General features: G+C 30.5%; 1 protein-coding gene across 2 annotated transcripts in view; it reads left to right on the forward strand.

The window, feature by feature from the left end:
- LOC125071973 (zinc finger CCCH domain-containing protein 13) overlaps positions 1–16237 on the forward strand; it is an 80306-nt gene that overhangs the window by 22928 nt on the left and 41141 nt on the right. For both annotated transcript variants that reach the window (XM_047682424.1, XM_047682425.1), the window contains exon 2: positions 6385–6424. The gene's annotated coding sequence lies outside the window, so the exon portion shown is untranslated. The remainder of the gene's footprint in view (positions 1–6384; positions 6425–16237) is intronic.

A 16237-nucleotide genomic window follows, 5' to 3' on the forward strand; every position in this document is an offset into this window, starting at 1 on the left:
ATTGATTTTTTTGTGTATTCTGTAAGCATTATGACGATGTTTTATAAATAAATAAATTAGTTTACTAAAGTTACTGTGCTAGAACAGAAAGGTAGTAACGACCAATATGTATCGTATCAACGAACATTATATGTACGTGGCAAAAATGTTAATGGCAATTGTGCCCTTAATACATCACTCATTGAACGTTGAATTTATATAGAAAATGTTTTGGTATGTAATTTTCACAAATATATCCATGGTACGAGTATATAATATCAAGTGGTATTCATCTTAGTTGTGTTTAATATTGTAACTACTAACTAGTGAGTAAAATTGACGGAGAAATGAGGCTATACCTGTTCGTGATAATTTGCCGTGAGATAGCCTGACCTATCGCCTTGGCGAAAGTCCAACAAGCCTGCGATAATCACTGTTTACGGAATGAAGCCTGTCTCAGACAACTGATGCATTGATAAGAAGCTATTCATCTGGTCCTTTTGCGCTTTTCTAAAATGTCTTGTAATTTGTTTTTGACAAGTTTTTTTTTTATTTTTTTTTATAAACGGCCAACTGCTTTTTATTGTACTAGGAATAAAAAGTTGGTATTAGTTTTCACCCCTAGAAAGGTCTTGTGTATATGTATATGCTTAGATTATACCTAAGGTATGAAAAACAAAAATTTGAATACAGAATTGGATATAATTTCGAGCTTTGAAGCATAAACTATTTTTATTAAAATCGAAACGATAAGCAATAAAAAACATAATTTATAAAGCGTAGCGTTCATAATCGTTAAACCGTAAATCGTTTAAATATATTATTAATAAATGCAAAATTATTTTAAATCGATAAATTATAATAATATGATACTTAATGCAATAAAGTGTGTTACGAAACCCATTCATAAAATCAAATCATATTTTATCAAAGTGGCCTCGTAAAAGTACCCGAAAATATTCAATTGTTTTTAAGTTAACATCATTTGATTATTTCGTATACAACTGAAAAAGGAATATCACTATAGTTAGCTAACTATAGTGATATTACCTAGCTAGGTGCTACTGTAATAAATGGTATCACATATGTATAATATACCTGTAATATATAAGCTATACTAATACGTGTAATAATAATATTAGGTGATAGGTCTATTGTTATAAGGCCTAACTAAAAAATACTGAACCAATTTACGTAAATATACCAAAAAAAGAACGCGTTTCGAAAAAGGTTTTATTTGTGTGTATAATATATATACATAAAGTAACTCTATTACTTCTCGCTCAAAACGCTGAAACGATTTTAATAATGTTTTTTATGGAGACAGGTAATTTTTTTTAATTCACCCCTTCGAGAGAGTAAAATAGGGAATTACGGCTTGTGTGTAAAGTTATAAATTTCGCTCGGATATAGCTTCAATTTCAGCTATTTAACATATAAATATATATCATATAACTTACAATAGCTCACGGTCGTCACATAGCTATACTTTAAGTTATAGTTTCTATATGAGTGACGTAGTGTCTTTTATGGGAATTGATATCTTAAACCCAGATGCACATAACAATTTCACCAGCTTTATATTAATTCTATTGACGTGACGAGCGCGAAAATCATGTTCTTGGTAAATGTATATATCCTTAGTTACCTATATGTATATATCCTTATTAAACCGAGTCATTCAAAATGTCACATTGTATTCGCTATCTCGTAGCGAATTGTGTGAAAGAATTCGCCACTTTCTTTTTATGAATTTGCTGTGAATACGAGTTTATTTTACGTGTTATGATCGCGCGGAACGTGTCTCTGTGAACGCCGCCTTAATGATAAGCAACATGTTAACATCATACGTTTACCGACTTTCTCCTTATCCTTTATGGCAAATTATTTCATACAATTAAAGGGAGGTATTTAATTTTAAGATATCTATCTGGTCATCCGATTTAGACGAGAAAGCTAAGCTGCTCCTTACAGGAAATATCATTGACGTAAGATAGACTTATCGATATTTATAGGACGTTTTGCATTCGATTTATTAAAGTAACAGCCTATAAATTTCCCACTGCTGGGCTAAGGCTCTCCCTTTGAGAAGGTTTGGAGCATATTTCACCACGCTGCTCCAATGCAGTTTGGTGGAATACACATGTGGCAGGATTTCGTTGAAATTAGACACACGCAGGTTTCCTCGTGATGTTTTCCTTCACCGCCGAGCACGAGATGAATTATAAACACAAATTAAGCACATGAAAATTCAGTGGTGCTTGCCTGGGTTTGAACTCGCAATCATCGGTTAAGATGCACGCGTTCTAACCACTGGGCCATCACGGCTCAATTCGCATTCGATTTATTAAATTGATGTATTAAGTAAGATACGTATAAAAAAAAACTATTCGAAATTTAAAAAATATAAATGAAACTTACAATTTTTCGTTTTATTTGTTTTTGGTTTTCGATTATCTGTGCATAGAAATAGTTCTCGATGTGCTGCGGTAACTTTAACAATGAACCCGATAGACCCTTATCCATTCAGTTGAAGTTACTTGAAAGTCGCTATGGACTAATAAACATTGTTCAGACCGGGCGCCCTCCAGCCAAGGTGAGGCGGTTGACCGGTTGCATTCCGTTTAAGTCATCGACTATTTTCGTTTTTATGCTTTTAAAAAATCTTTCTGATTATACCGGTGTTGTTATCTTAATACCATTAACCGATCTCGGTAAGCTATACCTTTGGGGACCATACGTCTGATTTCAGTGGGACAAACTCGTTTTTAAACTACGTGTCCATTAAAAATATCAAATTTCGGTTCTTGCAGAACGTAAATAGTTACTACAACTAATTAAAACATAAAAGAAAAATAGATATTTTTAAACAACTTTTTCGTTTCAGAACATCCCTAAATAATGTAGTACAAAAAACATTATATTTTACATGTAAATATAAAAATGTTTCTAACAATGAAAGTATTATATATCATGTCAATATATTCATATTAAATAACCATTATAAGCCATTCAATAAAAATGTCAATATTATACTAGTCGAAATGTATTCTATATGTATTTAAACATGATTTAAAACACACATAATATAATTCTTATTCAAATGCGGAACAACAAGCCGTAACAAGTTTTTTTTTTACATTATTAACGTCATCAATTTACGTTTATCTAAGATCGTTAACAAAATATATGCAACACTGAGAAAAAACAGACAATTTTCGTTTCATGGGTACGAAACTCCGAGTTCTATTCCCGGCCGAGTCGATGTAGAAAAAGTTCATTAGTTTTCTATGCTTTTTGTCTTGGGTCTGGGTGTTTGTGGTACCGTCGTTACTTCTGATTTTCCATAACACAAGCGTTTTAGTTACTTACATTGGGATCAGAGTAATGTATGTGATGTTGTCCAATATTTATTATTATATAACGAGTTTTATTTCTTAATTTTTTTTAGAAGTATCAAATGGTATCCCTTTTATTTTATTTATAATAATAATGTATAAAAATTTAATGAATTTCCAAGCGTCTAATTTAATAATAATATCACGTAATGTACTCTAAATTCACAACGTTGAGTTTATTTAAAACTATTTGCGAACGCTTGCTAAAGCAACTAATTACGACACACTAAAATTGTTATGGAAAATATCTGACGTTGGAACTCCTTTAAAATTAATAACATAAATTTATTAAAGGTCTTTTTAGGGTTCCGTACCCTCTATTACTAAGACTTCGCTGTTTGTCCATCCCTCTGTCTGTCTCAAGAACTGCGATAGCTAGACAGTTAAAATTTTCACAAATTAATTATTATAACAACAAATACTAAAAATTCAATTTTTAGTATTTTTGTAGACTGTCCCCTGATCATAATACCACTATATAATACACTCCGTTTTTGAGCATATTAAAAATGACTATATATTTAAAATAGTGTATACTCTTGAAGTTGTCATTTAACATCATTGTGAACAAATACATTTACATATACTTCATAATTTATGACACCTACCTCCATACAAAATTTGATAATTCAAAAACTATTCGAGCAATAACATTTTTCGTTATATATTATTAGTAGTACCGGTTTCTCAAACGTTATTTATCGAGGAATACTAGATATTAGATGCTCACAAAACATTTTTTGGAGACTTTTATGTAATTTATACAAAATAGTTTGTGTGAGTTTTTTATCAGTTCCACCAAACGGTTTGACCTGAAATTTTGGACATACTTTTGGCACTGGTGACAATACAGCAAATAAAAATAATTGAGGAAAATGTTATCTTTTTTCTGTATGAATACGTTTTTAATAATACTGTTTTTATTTTCTGTGAATATGCACGTTTGGGCACGAAACATTCCGCCAATGTCACGTATGACAGACATGTCAAAAACCTAAAAAAAAAAATATATACTCTTGTCGCGTACTCGCGATGTCAGCTGTCAACGACAGGTGTAAATTATAACAGCCAAATTAAATTACATACCTGTAACATAATATTTGAAGGACATAATTACGTTTATTTTATTTATTTTTAATTGTAGAAACACAGAGTATAGAATATCGAGTCTTAACCGATAATCGTGAATTCGAATTGAGCAATACTGAGTTTTCAGGTGATTTTGTTGTGTTTATCTATATGAATTTAGAGAAATAGTTTAACAGCTGTGCATCTCGTGACGAAGACAATCGTGATGAGCTTGCTTTTATGTCTCAGATGAATTCTGTTTAATGAATAACCCGCAGTGGAGTGAGTAGAGAGATTTTATGAAATCTAAACCTTCTTATCAAGAAACGACATTTTTTTAATGCTACAGCCAGTTGGACGTGCAAAACCGCCCAAAGACAATGACGCTAAAAGTAATATTAACCATTCTTTACATCGCCAATGCGCCACCGGCCTTGGGAACTAAGATGTTATGTCCCTTGTGCCTGTAGTTACACTAGCTCACTTTACCCAAACTAAAACACAACTATGTTGAGTACTGCTGTTTTGCGGTAGAATATCTAATGTACCTTCCTAGGCGGCCTCGCACAAAGCTCTGCCACCAAGTAAATTTCCCTTTGGTTTTTTACCCATCAGTAATACATTAAAGAACAGAGTTAATGTTTAAAAAAAACGATTCTTTCTGAATATAAACTTTGAGTTATGTTACCAGTTATGTTACAGTAATACAAGGGAAGCGATACTTATCTTAAATTCAATTGATTTCATAAAAAATATGTTTTTATATATTTATTATTAACTAGTTGTCGTCCGCGGTTTTGTTCGCATTTTAGTTGTCGTGTGTTAGGCAAAAAGGTAGCCTTTATACCTTTCTTGGAGTTCAAGTTTGCTTCATACCAAATTTTAATCAAATTCAGTTCATTGTATTGGTAGAGACAGAGCGACAGACAGACAGACAGAGTTACTTTCACATTTATAATATTAAATATAGATTAATCTCTCAATCTAATTTGTAATTATTTTAAAAGTATATTTTACAGAAAATATCGAATTAAATTCAGTTCAGAGTGTGTAAGTACTTATATATTTATATTTAAATACCTTGTAACGAATGCAGGTCGAATTGTAATTGTCACATTCAATTATTTGATATCAGCAACTTTCACGCCTGCGATGGAGAATGATCTGGATTCCTCTTTTGTTTAATTTTTTATATAGGTAAGTCGGATCTGTTTTCTCTGTCTTTTTTTTTAAATATAAAAGTAGGAAAGATATAGCCTGTAATTGCTGGGCAAAGGCCTCTTGACAAGAGGATTGTTGAGAATACGAAATTAATTTCAAACACATTGAACCTGCAATCTTTTGTTTCACATTCAAATTTTCTAGTAACTGGACCATTTAAGCTCTTTTAAATATATTTTCAATCTCCTTATATATTTATATTTTTTATTGTTCAAAAGTCATAACTATTTAAAAAAAAAGTGACAATAAATAAACGGTAATTATAATTGTCTCTGTGAACGCATCAAACTTCTTCACTGTTCATATTCTCTCCTCGAATCCTCCTCCTATAGTTAAAGTTAGTCTTATGAAAACGAACCATTTTAATTAAACAGATAATTTTATTATAATTGATTATCGATATATGTCGTGTTTTATTGTGTGTAATACTCGATTTAAGTTTGATAAAAACGGCAGACTAGAAACAGCAAACTATTCATACATTTAAATAAAGTTCAATAAAAACAAAAAAAATCGCGAATGTTTAGATCGAATTCCAAATAAAGCGTTGTTTTATTTTCGCATTTCAGTGACATTTGCAAAATAATTTGTGATTCTGGTTCTTATATACAAAATTTACGTGGAGCGGTTCCGACTAAAAAATTCGCGTAATTTTTGGCACTATGATTTAAGTCTTAAACGTTAATAGTAGTTTTTAATCTTTTTTTTTTTGTTTCAGCTGCGTGTTAGAAGCAGAAGCAAAACTCGGAACGATTAAGGTAAAATTTAAAATACTTATAATATAAATTTGAATCATATGGTAGCGTTTATTTTAAACTTAGAAATATATCGCCATTATTAGACATTTTAAAATTAAATTTAAATGATACACGTGTGTATGTGTACATTTGTTATTGATTCATCAGTGTGTGTTTGTATGTTTATATGTGTGAAATATCAGTGGCGGATACTGGATTGTCGTTTGGGAGGGACTTGACCCCGCTCATCGTAGATTTAATCAAAGTAAATATTAAAAACGTAAACATTTTAAATTGCTCGAAGTATTATAATATTTACTGAAAGTGACTTTTAAAATTCGAATAATAATTATCAAGTTCACTTTAAGATTTGTATCGTAAGAACTTGATCCTTGGGATGAGCCCCTTTGCAAACCCCGAATCCGCCACTGTGAAATATTTTAAAAGCATCTTTACAAATAAATAAACATACTTAAAATGAAGATGATATCAGTTCGTATATTAGTTTAATATATTAACATAAATTGTTGATTCTGTTCGTATTTTATGCTTTCACGCACCGCTCATCTGATTAACTTGAAACGGACCGTTGTTGGCACTTACGTGAAGGTTTCTGACGTTCAACCATTAACGTTTGAGATGGCGCGTGAGTCTGAGAAAACTTAAGACGCATTAGCTGGTAAATCTTATATTAATATAATAAATGTGAAAGTTTGTATGTTTGAATATTTGTTATTCAATTACATACGAACATCTGAATTTGGATAGAGATAGCTTAACACCTGTACACGAGTAAATCCGTGTGTGGAAGCTAGTGTATTATAATTCAAACATAAAATGTCAGTAGGCATTCAAGATATTGTTAATAAATAAGTTATGATAGTTAAAAAGTAGTTTGTACGAAAAAAAAAAATAAAAAAATATTGGAATTTAAATTTCGTCCAATACTTTACTTTTTCCAATGGCAATAAGTTCGTGTACTTTTTACCGAAAATCTCAAGTAAATTAATGTCTTTGACATATAGGTGGACTGACTAATGGACCACCTGATGGTAAGAAGTCACCACCGATTAAACGTCCGCTTAAGAAATAATACCCATTTGATACATAACCGATGCGCTACCTACCTAGCGAACGTTTTCTTTGTTTTATATTTATATATATATACCTATTCCTATACCTATACTGTCATTAGACGAGGTCGAACAAGTGTAATCTCGTTTTTATAATTATTTAATTGTTACATACACTACTTGACCTCTAAACATCTAAGAATGACGTCATTAATTTATTGGCATGAAAAATAGTGAACGCAAGTGACTTGTGACAAGAGTCATACACGTATGTTACATAAAAATCGTTGCATTCAAATTTGACCTTGAAATTTCACTTTCACAGCGTCCAAGGAAGTTTTTATTCAAAAAAATATATTAAAATTTTTAATTTTTATGGTAAACGCACAGACTAAAATAATTTGACTTATAAATGTCACAAATTGCCAATCGGATTAAACGCTCTTAACAATCCGTAAAAAAAAAGTCAGGAAAAAATAAAAAATAATCCATAAATAAAGTAATGCAACACTGAAACAACCCATAGATATTTTTGTAAATTATATGTCTGCATTTGTCCCAAATAAGCTTACTATTATTTTTCTCAAGAGTAGATACAAAATTTATGGTATCTAAATTCCTCGGTGTATTTTTTATACATATTTATAAAATGATATGCAAAGATTTTCTCTCGTTCGGTTTGAGGTCACGAGCTGAACGCAACGTATGTAAATGTATATGACCGAGTAAGATAGGTATTCGTGTCGAGACAAGGACGAAGGCCTTGATTAACATACATTGATAGTATTCGCGGTTTATAATTGAACGATCTATAAAATAACAATGACACATGAACGTAACTGTTTACGTTTCACGATAACAAAACACGATACAGCCTAGTTTTATTTTATGTTAAAGTAAACGCACTATTATTGTAATTAAAAAGAAAAATACTATGAATATAGAGGTTTTATTCGCTGGTTTTTAAATTAAACCAAAACTAAAAAATTTAATTGAATACAAATTCGTTTTTTTCGGTTTAATATGAATGTTTTAAACCAAAAAGTATTTATTAAAAGAATGCACAGATAAAAGAGTAAAACTTAAATGCTATACGTAATAGGTGTCTTTTATCCGAAGGAAGTATCTATTGGAAGATTTTCGTAGCGATAGAGTTTACCGTACTTAGTAGGTATTTTGACTGAAAGCAAGATTAAGGTTGGCTAAAAAGGGTGTTCACTAAAGCCATTATCCTTCTCTCAGGCAACACCTGCTACTTTGTCAGTGTCATTGACCTGTCTTAGTGCTGGAGGACCCGTGTTTAGTCAATGATGCCTTGGCTACTGTCGGTTCGGCTATAAACATGGCTTGCTGGTTTGCCTAATTCAATTTAACTTATTTCACTTATTTTGTTATCTTGCACTTGATGTCGCAATTTTAATGTTTATCTAGTTATTTTCCGTCTTTGCGTTTTTTATACCGATGTATGTTAAATGATTAAATAACTATACCACATTTACTCTTTATTCAAGTTTACGTAATTTAAATAATGCTATGGATTACGTGCTAATGAAATTTATACGCTAAGGAATATGGAATTAAAAGTAGCCCTTGGGTTCGACTGAAGGTCGAAGGAAAAGGCTGTCTAGCTTCTCTGGTTATGGTATTTTCATCTCGAATGGATTTTAATGTTGTTTAATACAAATACGACATTATATTATTATATAAGTGATGATGATGATCAAAGTGAACAACCATCACCAAAACATTATAATCGTAACCGAGTAGGAGATTTTAGTTTTCCCAACAAAGGCAAAGATGACTGTGTTCATATAAAATAAATAATAAATTAATGACAGGCTTACCTTTTTCTTTAACTAACATGTTTTTACTTAACAGTACTTTTAAAGTGATTTTCCGAGTGTTTGGAAATAATATTGACCATAGGTACCAGCCTACGTGCAATCGAAGCATGTCTAGCCTTCGCAAAATAATATTGAAAATATATGAAATTACGAAGAAAAATACATAGTTTAGGTAGATTTTTTAATCTTAGAGTAAAACCAATTAAGTGCCATTTTGCCAAAGACGAAACTAGTCATTTAAGCAGTTGGAAATAACTGTACGCTTGACAATATCTAGTTCAGAGAAAATGGGAAACGGGTTAAACTTCTGACTTAGATAGACGAACGTTACGTCTCTACAATTTGCTAAGCTGTTCGTATCTGTCTTTTGTTAGTTTAAGGAGCTTAAATATTATTCACATGAACACCTAAATTACAAATAAACTTTAGAAATAGTTACTGAACAAATCATGGCTGCGGTTAATGGCGGCAGGTATGCTAGCAATATTTCCCCGCTGAGTTAAGGTTACCAAGTTTGAACCTAAATCTGATTGGCAAAAGTTTTCTGGAAATCTTCTATGCAATCCGATGTTAGGAAGTGTCTAGGGAAGCACGTCAAGCTGTTACGTCTGTGTTATCTCTTCGGTTCGTGCCGAATTCACATCTATATACACTACGAGATTGAGAAAATCAAATAAGAAGTCTTTCCCCCCCACTCCTATTAACTTTCTCCGCAAAAAAGTGGACTTTTCGCAAACTCACAAACGCACGGACGGAAGGAATCAATAAATAAATGAATTGAACTGTTACATGTGAATTGAAATACCATTAAGACCATAATATAATAGATACATACATTAATTTCTACATACATATCTATATTAATAATTTCGTGCAGGTCTACAATAGACCCCATCGAAACCTAAGCACAAAGTGTATTTTATTTTTATTTATGCCGAGCGTAATCGGGTTTCATCTTGTTATTATGGTGTCAGTTAAAGTTGAAGAAAGAATTTCGTATATGACGAAGTATTAAATAAAAAAAAACACTATATTGTTTTATCCCCACTAATATTATAAAGGAAATGACTTTGTTTATATGTAACGCTTTCACGCTTAACTACTCAACTCATTATGAAATTTTGCATACACGCTGTGAAAGACAGCTGATTACGTCACACGCGAATGTAGCCGGGGGCGGGAACTAGTTATTCATACATGTAAAATTAAAGCGGGAAAATGTATATAACGATGAATGGTAATCAATGTTCGATGAAAATAATGTTCTTATGTATCATAGTTAAATACAGAATACATATATATATATATATATATATATATATATATGATATCATGTTGATTACGTATTACTGTTAAATAAAAGAAAGTCAAAAACAAGTTAGAGACGCATTCCATAAGATGTTTCCAATCGACTAAACTATCAAAAAATTTTACCGTTAAATGATTTCAATTCATAGATTCTTTAACGGATTTTAGAATTAATAAATTTAATTCATAATCACCTAGTTATTTTTTATAGCGATATTCAAAATAATGATCGAGTGGTCGATTTTGGAGGAAAGCGCCGTGAGGAAACCTACATGTGTCGCATGTTTGTCTCGTGTTTATCCGGCAACCCACATAAAGCAACGTGTTGAACTTATTCCAATTAATCAGAATTATCAATGCAGATTAATTATTTCATTGCTTTTTATTTACATTTATTCTTAAAAAAAAAAGGTTTAGGACTTATGCTAAACCTTTTTTTTAAGGCTCGTAACATGTACGTATTTAAAATAATAAACATCTTTAAATTCTGCAAAAAATTGAAGTCATGCGTAAATTGAGCTAAGCATTTCATATGTATGTATGCATGTATGGTCGTACGTTTCAATTTGCTTTAATCGCTGATTAAAGTAAATGCAAATAAGAGGCAATTAAATAATTAATCTGTATTGATAATTCTGATTAATCGGATTATAACAGATCTGTATGAATATAATGAGGTGTATAATACCGGTTAAAATTAATCAACTCGTGGTGATTAACCTTCAGTGTCGATTAAACTATTAATAATAAAATGATACTTATTTCATAATAATTATAAATTATTCGGAATTATTGTGTATTAATTTATTGGTTCAAAGGTATAGTGATGTATTGATGTTAGTTGATAATCAGATGACACATATTTTTTATCGATTGTCCGGAAATAAACAAACATTTCTTCAGATAAATGTGGAATGTTGATAAGCGATGTATCTTTCGTAATGTCGGCAATGTTCGACAGAATTTGCTTTAGATAAGTCGATGCACCATTGAGATAAAATTCTTTATACTTTTAGGCATAATATATAAGATCTTGCGTTATTGTTGTCGTATTTAAGAACTATATGTATTTACCGCCTTCAAGTCTGAGACGTTCGCGTGTAAAATTAAAAAAAAAAAGAGAATTGTCTATAAAATTGCCGAAATACAATACAATACCTACCTATTCGAGTTTAGCCGACTGACCTGGAGATGTAGTGCACAAATGCACAGGTGTAACATCGTGATCCGGTGGGACGGTTATCAGACACGATGCGAGTTCGGCGCAAAACCAGCGATATGTAATATTTTTTTGAAACAATTACTATGCACTTTTATTCCCTTAGAACTACTCTTCCCGACATCGCTATCGGCTATATTAAAGTTTCTGTTATACATGATTTTGCTCCTTTTGTTCGGAAGTTGCCTGTATAGCCTATAGCCTTCCTCAAAAAATGGGCTATCTAACACTGAAAGACTTTTTTAAATCGGACCAGTAGTTCCTGAGATGAGCGCTTCCAACCAAACAAACCAACTCTTCAGCTTTTTAATATTAGTATAATTTTTTAAGTATACGATTGCATATTGTATATACGATTGTGTTTTATACGCTCTGGTGTGTTTTTTAGATCTGAGTCTGACTCTATCCATAACATTTTGGTTGACCGCATATAGACGAAATCTAATTTTTCATGTCTATGTCAGTTGTAACATAGGTACACATATAGTTATGATACACGGATCATGCTCAAATGTGAGGTAACGGACGGGGTCGTTGACAGCAAGCTTGTAGGTACGTCTTCTCTGCCAGTAATATTAAGGCCTTTTCACATGAGCATGTTTTAATTATAATAATAAGAAATAATTACATACATTGAATGACTATTTCCAATATAAATAGTCCACTAAGAATGCAATAAAGTTCTATTATTATAGATTAAAAATGTTTAATTTATAATCGCCACAGTGTGGTAATAAACAAAGTTTTCTATATATATTTAAATATTATAAATGTAACAACTATGTAAGCAGGATATCGTCTCAGCTATCCCGTTATCCTGTCTGTAGACCGGTTAGAGCTAGATTAACACCAGGAAGTCGACACTAGACATACCTTCAATTGGATATTGTTAATAGAATTGAAAAATATACTAGCTGAAAATTTGTTACCTGTGCCTACTTGTAATATACTTCAATAAAAAAGTAAAAAAATACTTACTTATATTTTCATTCGAAATTTAATAGACTTAAGGATTTTTTTTGTGTTTAAACTAGTTAAACGGAATGATGAATAAAAACGTGCATGTATATTATAATAATTAAGAAAGAAGTCCAGCCCAGAAGATTTACTATCTTTACTTCAGACTTCTATCTGGAGAAGCATAAGATATAAAAACATTGTAATAATATGACTCGATACTCAAACATATTTCAACATCTCAATAAGATTTCGATTAAACGACAAAAAAAAATCAACAAATCTTGTTTAATATGGTAACCATATTTACAATGGCGACTCTTAAGTTCATTGACCACATATAATGAATGCAAGATATTTAATTTAAGAATGACGAAATAGATATGACAATTAAATTGTTACATAAACACTTTCTCCGTATCTTATTTAAATGTCGGAACTACTCTATCAATTATTGAAGCAAAGAAAACTGATCGAGAACCTTCGATTGTACTTTTTCGAATACTTATGTACTTTGATAATTTTTTTGTATAATTATAATTCTTTATATAATAAAAACTATTTTTATGATTTGATGTGCAAATGAAGTTATTAATAAGATTTTTTTTAAATCTAAATTAAAAGTTAATGGAATGGCTTAACTGTATGATACCTTTGACTGTCATGAATAGGAAGAAAAAATATACAAAAAAATAATTTACTATGCCTAAGTTTATTTTTACAGTCCTTAACAGGTATATTAAATCTGTACAACCCCTTAAAAATTAATAATTATTTACATCACATTTTAAATTTTAATATAAAAATTTCGAATCACTCGGTAATCTTAAGATATGTAATTGTATGATGAAAATATATTTTATCTTCGTCGTGTGTTCCATTGAATCCTATAGAAAGCTATGTATGTTTTATCTTGAGATAAAATATTATGTAGTATCGTCATGTGTATCAGGCGCTTCACAGATGAAGAATCAAAACGAGAATGTAATCTTTATGACTTTCGCCGCGAACATTTTAAAGCAATAACGATACTTTATACATTTCTAATCGCTTTTGATTGGATAATGAACTCACATGCACAAGTGCGTATTATAAAGAGAAATTAAGCATTGTGTTAAACTAGGACCAGAATCAAGTGTTGAATTAGTAACAATTGAAACTGACCGCTTTCCTTTAATTCTATTCCATGTGATTATCGTCAGTTCTCTCTCGTATATAATTTGCAATTAAAACGTTAGTACCTTGCTCGTAACCGATTAAATACTTTCTATAATCTCTGAATAATGAACTCTGTAGAATTAGGTGTTTAAATACATAGTAATTTTGCTCAGCGTCGAACTTAATCAGTATTAAACCTGCGTTCTTTGTGGTACGTTTACATCGATTTTGAATCTGTGGTCATTGTGTGAACCGCCGTAATTTTTCTGACGTCATTAAATGACAGTCCCGATTAATTTTTAGTATGTTGTAAGTAACTATATTTTATATATCAAAATAAATTGACCTTTAAATACTATGAATGAAATAATATTTACTTTTTTGATTCTATGGGCTACATATTTACTGTAAATATAATTGTTAGATAATATCTAGATTATAAATCGACTCAAAACTCTTATTCGTGTCCCTATTGATCATATCTATATAAAAATTTTGTCATTTAAAAAAGACACTTAAATTAAATAAAGTTATTATTAATACTCAAATCCAATACGATAAAAATCTTTAATTTTATATTGTATGCAATTTCAAACACATTATTTATCAGTGCCCTAGATTCGTTTTCTTTAATTAAATTTATGTGTTATCTATATTACAAATTGTTACATGTCTATGAAACAGCTAGTAATTACGTTCCAATTATAAAATTCGAAGTGTTTTTCGAATTATTTACGAGTGAACCAAAGACAAAACCTTGAACGTGCTTGAACCAGTAATTAATGAAAATGATACAATATAGATTTCCATATGCAATGTTTTGGTATCGTTAGCAAAACACTTCACGTATTTCAACAGTTGCTTGCTAACATTAAAAATAGAACAATGAAACTCTTCACTGTTAGAAATGTTAATTGTTTTTTTAAACAGTATTACTAATAATTTTAAAACAATTATTTTGTTATCGCTACTTATTAATTCCTTAGTTGTGAGAATTTCACAGTAATGCTATATTAGCGTCAGGCTGACGTTAATATAGCATTACTTAAAGCGATAAATACAAAAGTAAAGTTTGAATGTTACGTCAACTTCTTTAACGTCCTAATTAAATTAGACATTGCAATTCTATTTTGTGTTTAATTTAAAACATTTTAGAATTTAGACACTCTTGAATTATAAATATAATATATACGATATTAATAGTACATAACATTCATTCGGATCATTTTCTGAATTTACTGCTGAAATTTGATGGCGAAAACTGGCTTAAGAAGGTGCGGTTAATACGCGAAATTGGAATGCATATATAATTATAAATAAGGCATATTACTCAATACAAGATTATATTAAAGATAGGAAAGCGTGGACTTAGTATTTAGGTAGGCAGGATATGTAAACATTTTATTATACTTTATTTACATACTCTGTAATTACATTAATGGAAAATAGTAACTGCTGAGTTTTTTACCGGCCCTTTTTGTCGGAATGAACTTTTCAAACCGGTGGTGGTTTTACATTTAAATCTCTGTAATGTCTATTTAAGTTTATTTAAATACAGAATATCTTGTTTTTGATTTAATATGTATGTTACTGTAAAAGCTCGAACTACGATAAATCTTAAGATTTTCCAGTAATACCTAAGATTTACCGATTATGAATGGTAAATGTCCATAAAACTTTGGATTTCGAACTTTAACCATCATTCCGTGGTAAGTCATAGGATTTACATGTTAGGTTAGGATAGGTTGAAATGGTAAAAGTCCGAAAAAGTCGTCCCTTTATAATTAATCCTTACATTTACCAACTCATGTAGGTAAATTTTAGGTTTTACTGGAAAATCTTAAAATTTACCGTATTTCGAGCTTTTACAGTAACATATATATGTATAATGTATATACTATGTATTGTAATACCCTAACGCTGCCCTGTATAGAAGTGTTTTATTATACATCATTTTGTGTTGATTATCTTGACTCGGTTTGTAAATAATTGCAGCTATCTGCTATTAAAATAATTTGCTCAAACTCATTACAGCTTCAAACGCGCTGTTTCTGATCTTATTCTGATGTTACTGTACTTTAAACGCATCTCTAATTATTATAAGCTTATCTCGGGTCACTGACCTCTGAGAATCTCTACTAACTAACATGTATACAAGATGTCTTCGCTTAACTATGTGTTATGAAACTTTGTTGGTTCGAAATCTTATGTCTATATTTGTAGTAGTAGTGATAATTTATATATTACTAGTGTCGTCTAGATAAATAAGAATTTT

Source organism: Vanessa atalanta, chromosome 20 (assembly GCF_905147765.1).
Source record: "Vanessa atalanta chromosome 20, ilVanAtal1.2, whole genome shotgun sequence".
In the NCBI taxonomy this organism is placed as follows: Eukaryota; Metazoa; Arthropoda; class Insecta; order Lepidoptera; family Nymphalidae; genus Vanessa; species Vanessa atalanta.